This window comes from Mobula birostris, chromosome 12 (genome assembly GCF_030028105.1).
Source record: "Mobula birostris isolate sMobBir1 chromosome 12, sMobBir1.hap1, whole genome shotgun sequence".
Classification (NCBI taxonomy): domain Eukaryota; kingdom Metazoa; phylum Chordata; class Chondrichthyes; order Myliobatiformes; family Myliobatidae; genus Mobula; species Mobula birostris.
In genome coordinates, this window is record NC_092381.1 from 117,282,949 (window position 1) to 117,290,448 (window position 7,500).

A 7,500-nucleotide genomic window follows, 5' to 3' on the forward strand; every position below is an offset into this window, starting at 1 on the left:
TCTCCGGACACATGGTTCAAGCTCACACACCCACACACCCACCCACCCACCCACCGCGCGGGCCCCGTGCGCCGTAGCATTGGAAGAGGTGGGCTGCGCCAGCTGGTTTTTTTTATCGAATTGTCAGGGTCCGGTCGGGTTAAGGATTTGACAGGGCCAGCTTGACGAAATTCAGTGAAGCGCCGGTATTCGGCGGGAGTAACTATGACTTAAGGCGGGGGGCCCATGGGCCAGCAAGGAGTTTCTGATGAACATCGGCCGGGACATTTTGACGGCGGGGCAAGAACTAGTTGTTATTGAGGGCGAAGGGCTTGTCCTCAGCTGGTTGATTGTCGAATAGTCGGGGCTGCCGGGCCGGTTACCGATTTGCCCGGCCGGCTTGGTTACCCATTTGCCCGGGCCGGGTTGGTTAACGAATTGTCAGGTTTAGGCTTGGTTAACCATTTGCCCGGGCCGGGTTGGTTAGCGAATTGTCATGGTTGGGTTGGTTAACGAATTGTCAGGGTTGGGCTTGGTTAACCATTTGCCCGGGCCGGGTTGGTTAATGAATTGCCATGGCCGGGTTGGTTAACGCAGTTTCAGGGTTGGGCTTGATTGACGATTTGCCCGAGCAGGGTTGGCTAACGCATTGTCAGGAGCGTGCGCGGTTGGTTCACGAAACTGCCTGTTCCGGGTTTCTAGAGCGTTGTCAGGCCCGGCCGGCCGGGTTAGCGGCTTGCCAGACCCAACTTGACGAAATTCAGTGCGGCGCGGGTAAACGGCGGGAGTAACTATGACTCTCTTAAGGGTATGGAGGGGGGCCCATGGGCCAGCAAGGAGTTTCTGATGAACATCGGCCGGGACATTTTGACGGCGGGGCAAGAACTAGTTGTTATTGAGGGCGAAGGGCTTGTCCTCAGCTGGTTGATTGTCGAATAGTCGGGGCTGCCGGGCCGGTTACCGATTTGCCCGGCCGGCTTGGTTACCCATTTGCCCGGGCCGGGTTGGTTAACGAATTGTCAGGTTTAGGCTTGGTTAACCATTTGCCCGGGCCGGGTTGGTTAATGAATTGCCATGGCCGGGTTGGTTAACGCAGTTTCAGGGTTGGGCTTGATTAACGATTTGCCCGAGCAGGGTTGGCTAACGCATTGTCAGGAGCGTGCGCGGTTGGTTCACGAAACTGCCTGTTCCGGGTTTCTAGAGCGTTGTCAGGCCCGGCCGACCGGGTTAGCGGGTTGCCAGACCCAACTTGAGGAAATTCAGTGCGGCGCGGGTAAACGGCGGGAGTAACTATGACTCTCTTAAGGTAAGGAGGGGGGCCCATGGGCCAGCAAGGAGTTTCTGATGAACATCGGCCGGGACATTTTGACGGCGGGGCAAGACGTAGTTGTTATTGAGGGTGAAGGGTTTGTCCTCAGCTGGTTGATTGTCGAATAGTCGGGGCTGCCGGGCCGGTTAGCGATTTGCCCGGCCGGCTTGGTTAACCATTTGCCCGGGCCGGGTTGGTTAACTAATTGTCAGGGTTGGGCTTGGTTAACCATTTGCCCGAGCCGGGTTGGTTAATGAATTGCCATGGCCGGGTTGATTAACGCATTGTCAGGGTTGGGCTTGGTTAAAGATTTCCCCGAGCAGGGTTGGCTAACGCATTGTCAGGAGCGTGCGCGGTTGGTTCACGAAACTGCCTGTTCCGGGTTTCTAGAGCGTTGTCAGGCCCGGCCGGCCGGGTTGGCGGGTTGCCAGACCCAACTTGAGGAAATTCAGTGCGGCGCGGGTAAACGGCGGGAGTAACTATGACTCTCTTAAGGTAAGGAGGGGGGCCCATGGGCCAGCAAGGAGTTTCTGATGAACATCGGCCGGGACATTTTGACGGCGGGGCAAGAACTAGTTGTTATTGAGGGCGAAGGGTTTGTCCTCAGCTGGTTGATTGTCGAATTGTCGGGACTGCCGGGCCGGCTACCGATTTGCCCGGCCGGCTTGGTTAACCATTTGCCCGAGCCGGGTTGGTTACCGAATTGTCAGGGTTGGGCTTGGTTAACCATTTGCCCGAGCCGGGTTGGTTAGTGAATTGCCATGGCCGGGTTGGTTAACGCAGTTTCAGGGTTGGGCTTGATTAACGATTTGCCCGAGCAGGGTTGGCTAACGCATTGTCAGGAGCGTGCGCGGTTGGTTCACGAAACTGCCTGTTCCGGGTTTCTAGAGCGTTGTCAGGCCCGGCCGGCCGGGTTAGCGGGTTGCCAGACCCAACTTGACGTAATTCAGTGCGGCGCGGGTAAACGGCGGGAGTAACTATGACTCTCTTAAGGTAAGGAGGGGGGCCCATGGGCCAGCAAGGAGTTTCTGATGAACATCGGCCGGGACATTTTGACGGCGGGGCAAGAACTAGTTGTTATTGAGGGCGAAGGGTTTGTCCTCAGCGGGTTGATTGTCGAATTGTCGGGGCTGCCGGGCCGGTTAACGATTTGCCCGGCCGGCTTGGTTAACCATTTGCCCGAGCCGGGTTGGTTAATGAATTGCCATGGCCGGGTTGGTTAACGCAGTTTCAGGGTTGGGCTTGATTAACGATTTGCCCGAGCAGGGTTGGCTAACGCATTGTCAGGAGCGTGCGCGGTTGGTTCACGAAACTGCCTGTTCCGGGTTTCTAGAGCGTTGTCAGGCCCGGCCGGCCGGGTTAGCGGGTTGCCAGACCCAACTTGAGGAAATTCAGTGCGGCGCGGGTAAACGGCGGGAGTAACTATGACTCTCTTAAGGTAAGGAGGGGGGCCCATGGGCCAGCAAGGAGTTTCTGATGAACATCGGCCGGGACATTTTGACGGCGGGGCAAGACGTAGTTGTTATTGAGGGTGAAGGGTTTGTCCTCAGCTGGTTGATTGTCGAATAGTCGGGGCTGCCGGGCCGGTTACCGATTTGCCCGGCCGGCTTGGTTAACCATTTGCCCGGGCCGGGTTGGTTAACTAATTGTCAGGGTTGGGCTTGGTTAACCATTTGCCCGAGCCGGGTTGGTTAATGAATTGCCATGGCCGGGTTGATTAACGCATTGTCAGGGTTGGGCTTGGTTAACGATTTCCCCGAGCAGGGTTGGCTAACGCATTGTCAGGAGCGTGCGCGGTTGGTTCACGAAACTGCCTGTTCCGGGTTTCTAGAGCGTTGTCAGGCCCGGCCGGCCGGGTTAGCGGGTTGCCAGACCCAACTTGACGAAATTCAGTGCGGCGCGGGTAAACGGCGGGAGTAACTATGACTCTCTTAAGGGTATGGAGGGGGGCCCATGGGCCAGCAAGGAGTTTCTGATGAACATCGGCCGGGACATTTTGACGGCGGGGCAAGAACTAGTTGTTATTGAGGGCGAAGGGCTTGTCCTCAGCTGGTTGATTGTCGAATAGTCGGGGCTGCCGGGCCGGTTACCGATTTGCCCGGCCGGCTTGGTTACCCATTTGCCCGGGCCGGGTTGGTTAACGAATTGTCAGGTTTAGGCTTGGTTAACCATTTGCCCGGGCCGGGTTGGTTAATGAATTGCCATGGCCGGGTTGGTTAACGCAGTTTCAGGGTTGGGCTTGATTAACGATTTGCCCGAGCAGGGTTGGCTAACGCATTGTCAGGAGCGTGCGCGGTTGGTTCACGAAACTGCCTGTTCCGGGTTTCTAGAGCGTTGTCAGGCCCGGCCGGCCGGGTTAGCGGCTTGCCAGACCCAACTTGACGAAATTCAGTGCGGCGCGGGTAAACGGCGGGAGTAACTATGACTCTCTTAAGGGTATGGAGGGGGGCCCATGGGCCAGCAAGGAGTTTCTGATGAACATCGGCCGGGACATTATGACGGCGGGGCAAGAACTAGTTGTTATTGAGGGCGAAGGGCTTGTCCTCAGCTGGTTGATTGTCGAATTGTCGGGACTGCCGGGCCGGTTAGCGATTTGCCCGGCCGGCTTGGTTAACCATTTGCCCGAGCCGGGTTGGTTACCGAATTGTCAGGGTTGGGCTTGGTTAACCATTTGCCCGAGCCGGGTTGGTTAATGAATTGCCATGGCCGGGTTGGTTAACGCAGTTTCAGGGTTGGGCTTGATTAACGATTTGCCCGAGCAGGGTTGGCTAACGCATTGTCAGGAGCGTGCGCGGTTGGTTCACGAAACTGCCTGTTCCGGGTTTCTAGAGCGTTGTCAGGCCCGGCCGGCCGGGTTAGCGGCTTGCCAGACCCAACTTGACGAAATTCAGTGCGGCGCGGGTAAACGGCGGGAGTAACTATGACTCTCTTAAGGTATGGAGGGGGGCCCATGGGCCAGCAAGGAGTTTCTGATGAACATCGGCCGGGACATTTTGACGGCGGGGCAAGAACTAGTTGTTATTGAGGGCGAAGGGCTTGTCCTCAGCTGGTTGATTGTCGAATTGTCGGGACTGCCGGGCCGGTTAGCGATTTGCCCGGCCGGCTTGGTTAACCATTTGCCCGGGCCGGGTTGGTTAACGAATTGTCAGGGTTGGGCTTGGTTAACCATTTGCCCGGGCCGGGTTGGTTACTGAATTGCCATGGCCGGGTTGGTTAACGCAGTTTCAGGGTTGGGCTTGATTAACGATTTGCCCGAGCAGGGTTGGCTAACGCATTGTCAGGAGCGTGCGCGGTTGGTTCACGAAACTGCCTGTTCCGGGTTTCTAGAGCGTTGTCAGGCCCGGCCGGCCGGGTTAGCGGCTTGCCAGACCCAACTTGACGAAATTCAGTGCGGCGCGGGTAAACGGCGGGAGTAACTATGACTCTCTTAAGGTAAGGAGGGGGGGCCCATGGGCCAGCAAGGAGTTTCTGATGAACATCGGCCGGGACATTTTGACGGCGGGGCAAGAACTAGTTGTTATTGAGGGCGAAGGGTTTGTCCTCAGCTGGTTGATTGTCGAATTGTCGGGACTGCCGGGCCGGTTACCGATTTGCCCGGCCGGCTTGGTTAACCATTTGCCCGAGCCGGGTTGTTTAGCGAATTGCCACGTATGGGTTGGTTAACGAATTGTCGGGTTTGGGCTTGGTTAACGACTTGACCGTGCAGGGTTGGTTAACGAATTGTCGGGGTTGGGCTTGGTTAACGATTTGCCCGAGCAGGGTTGGTTAGCGAATTGTCCGGGTCAGACTGGTTAACGAATTGTCCGGCTGGGTTGGTGCACTCATTGCCAGGACAGGGTTGTTTAATGAATTGTCCGTTCCCAGTTGGTTCACGAATTGGCAAGGCCAGGGTGGTTAAGGAATTGTCCGGGCCAGGTTGGTTAACGAATTGCCCGTCCTGGCTGGTTAACGAATTGTCCGGGCCAGGTTGGTTAACGAATTGCCCGTCCTGGCTGGTTAACGAATTGTCAGGGTCAGGTTGGTTAACGAATTGCCATGGCCGGGTAGGTTAACGAATTGCCAGAGCCAGCTTGGTTAACGAATTGTCCGGCCGGGTTGGTTAACGAATTGTCCGTTCCCAGTTGGTTCACGAATTGGCAAGGACAGGGTGGTTAACGAATTGTCCGGCCGGGTTGGTGCACTCATTGCCAGGACAGGGTTGGTTACCGAATTGTCCGTTCCCAGTTGGTTCACGAATTGGAAAACCAGGGTGGTTAAAGTATTGTCCGGGCCTGGTTGGTTAACGAATTGCCCGTCCTGGTTGGTTAACGAATTGTCCGGGTCAGGTTGGTTAACGAATTGCCAGGGTCTGGTTGGTTACCGAATTGTCCGGCCGGGTTGGTGCACTCATTGCCAGGACAGGGTTGGTTGACGAATTGCCCGTCCTGGTTGGTTAACGAATTGCCAGGGTCTGGTTGGTTACCGAATTGTCCGGCCGGGTTGGTGCACTCATTGCCAGGACAGGGTTGGTTGACGAATTGCCCGTCCTGGTTGGTTAACGAATTGCCAGGGTCTGGTTGGTTACCGAATTGTCCGGCCGGGTTGGTGCACTCATTGCCAGGACAGGGTTGGTTAACGAATTGTCAGGGTCAGGTTGGTTAACGAATTGCCATGGCCGGGTAGGTTAACGAATTGCCAGAGCCAGCTTGGTTAACGAATTGTCCGGCCGGGTTGGTTAACGAATTGTCCCGGCCAGGTTGGTTAACGAATTGCCAGAGCCAGCTTGGTTAACGAATTGTCCGGCCGGGTTGGTGCACTCATTGCCAGGACAAGGTTGGTTAACGAATTGCCCGGTTCCGAATGGTTAACGAATTGCCCGGTCCCGTTCGGTTCACGAATTGCCCGCCCGCTGATTGTTAACTTTTCGCACCGGCGGGGGATGGCTTGGGTAACGAGCCTCCAAGATCTGTCGGTTAACCATTTGCCCGGTGGCAATTCGTTAACCAAGTCCGCTCCGGAAGTCTGGATGGGGGTCGGATTTGCCGGCCGAGGCCGACCCGGAGTTCCAGAGGCTCGGCCGCCGGGGTCAGATTCGGCCGCCCCTTTGACACATGCAATTTCTGTACGGGGGCATTGGCGGGGTTCCTGCAGATATATAGGGAGGCCGTTTTCACGAGTTGTTGAAGTATTCGGTAGATGGCACCGGCCTCCCCAATTGGTTAACCCGGGCCACGCGGCAGCTTTTCCGCACGATTCCGAAGATTGCCGGTATGGATTTTCGGACAAATACCCAATTGCGGAAGTCTGTCAGCGGGACCTATTCGCAGGCCCATGCCGGCCGAGGGGCGGCATTTTCCGTATGACTACCGGTGCTCCGGCCGCCGAATGGAAACCTTGCCCGAATGAATTTCTGACAAAGTCCCGAGGCGGGAGCCAGTAAGGGGACGTATTCGGCGGGCCGTGCCGGCCGAGCGGCGGCATTTTCGGAGGGACAACCGCAGGTCCCGCCGTCGATCCGAGACCTTGGCTGAAGAGTCGAAAGTAATCTAAGTCCCGACTCGGAAGTCAGAATGAAGGCGACTTCGGGGCCCTCCTGCCGACCGAGGCGGCCGATCGACGGCGGCACTACCGGAGGGCCGCCCGCCGAGCCAGCCGCGTGCCCTCGGCGCCACGCCGGTTAACCAATTGCCGTCGGAAGCCTGTGAAGGTCGGATCTGCCCCGTCGGGCGGGCCCGAGGTGCCCCGCGACCGGCATGAGCTCCGGGCGTCGTGCCGCCGGTTTGACACATGTCATTGTTGCACGGTCTGTCGCGGCTCTGGTTAACGAGTTAGGCCCGGAAGTCACTATGGGGGTCGGATTTGCCCCGCCTGGCGGGGCCAGAGTGCGACCTTCCCGGCAGGACTTCCGGGAGGCATCCCGCCGACTTGACACATGCAATTTCTGTACGGGGGGATTGGCGGGGTTCCCGGAGATTTACGGGAACACGTTTTCCAGACACACTTAGCAGGGTGACTAGTGGTACGGTTGACACAGTGCAGAGTTCTAAGTGAGCCTTACTCAATTGTGACTCAGTAAGCGGGAGGCCGGGCGAGCTCCGACTTACAATGATAAAAGCTTTTTTTCGCTATTTCCGAAAAAAATGACAAAGTCCAAGAACGCAGCGGGGGCTGCGGACAGACAGAGTCTGAGCGCGGACCGCGGGCGGCGGCCGGCAGACCGACGGTGGCAAAAG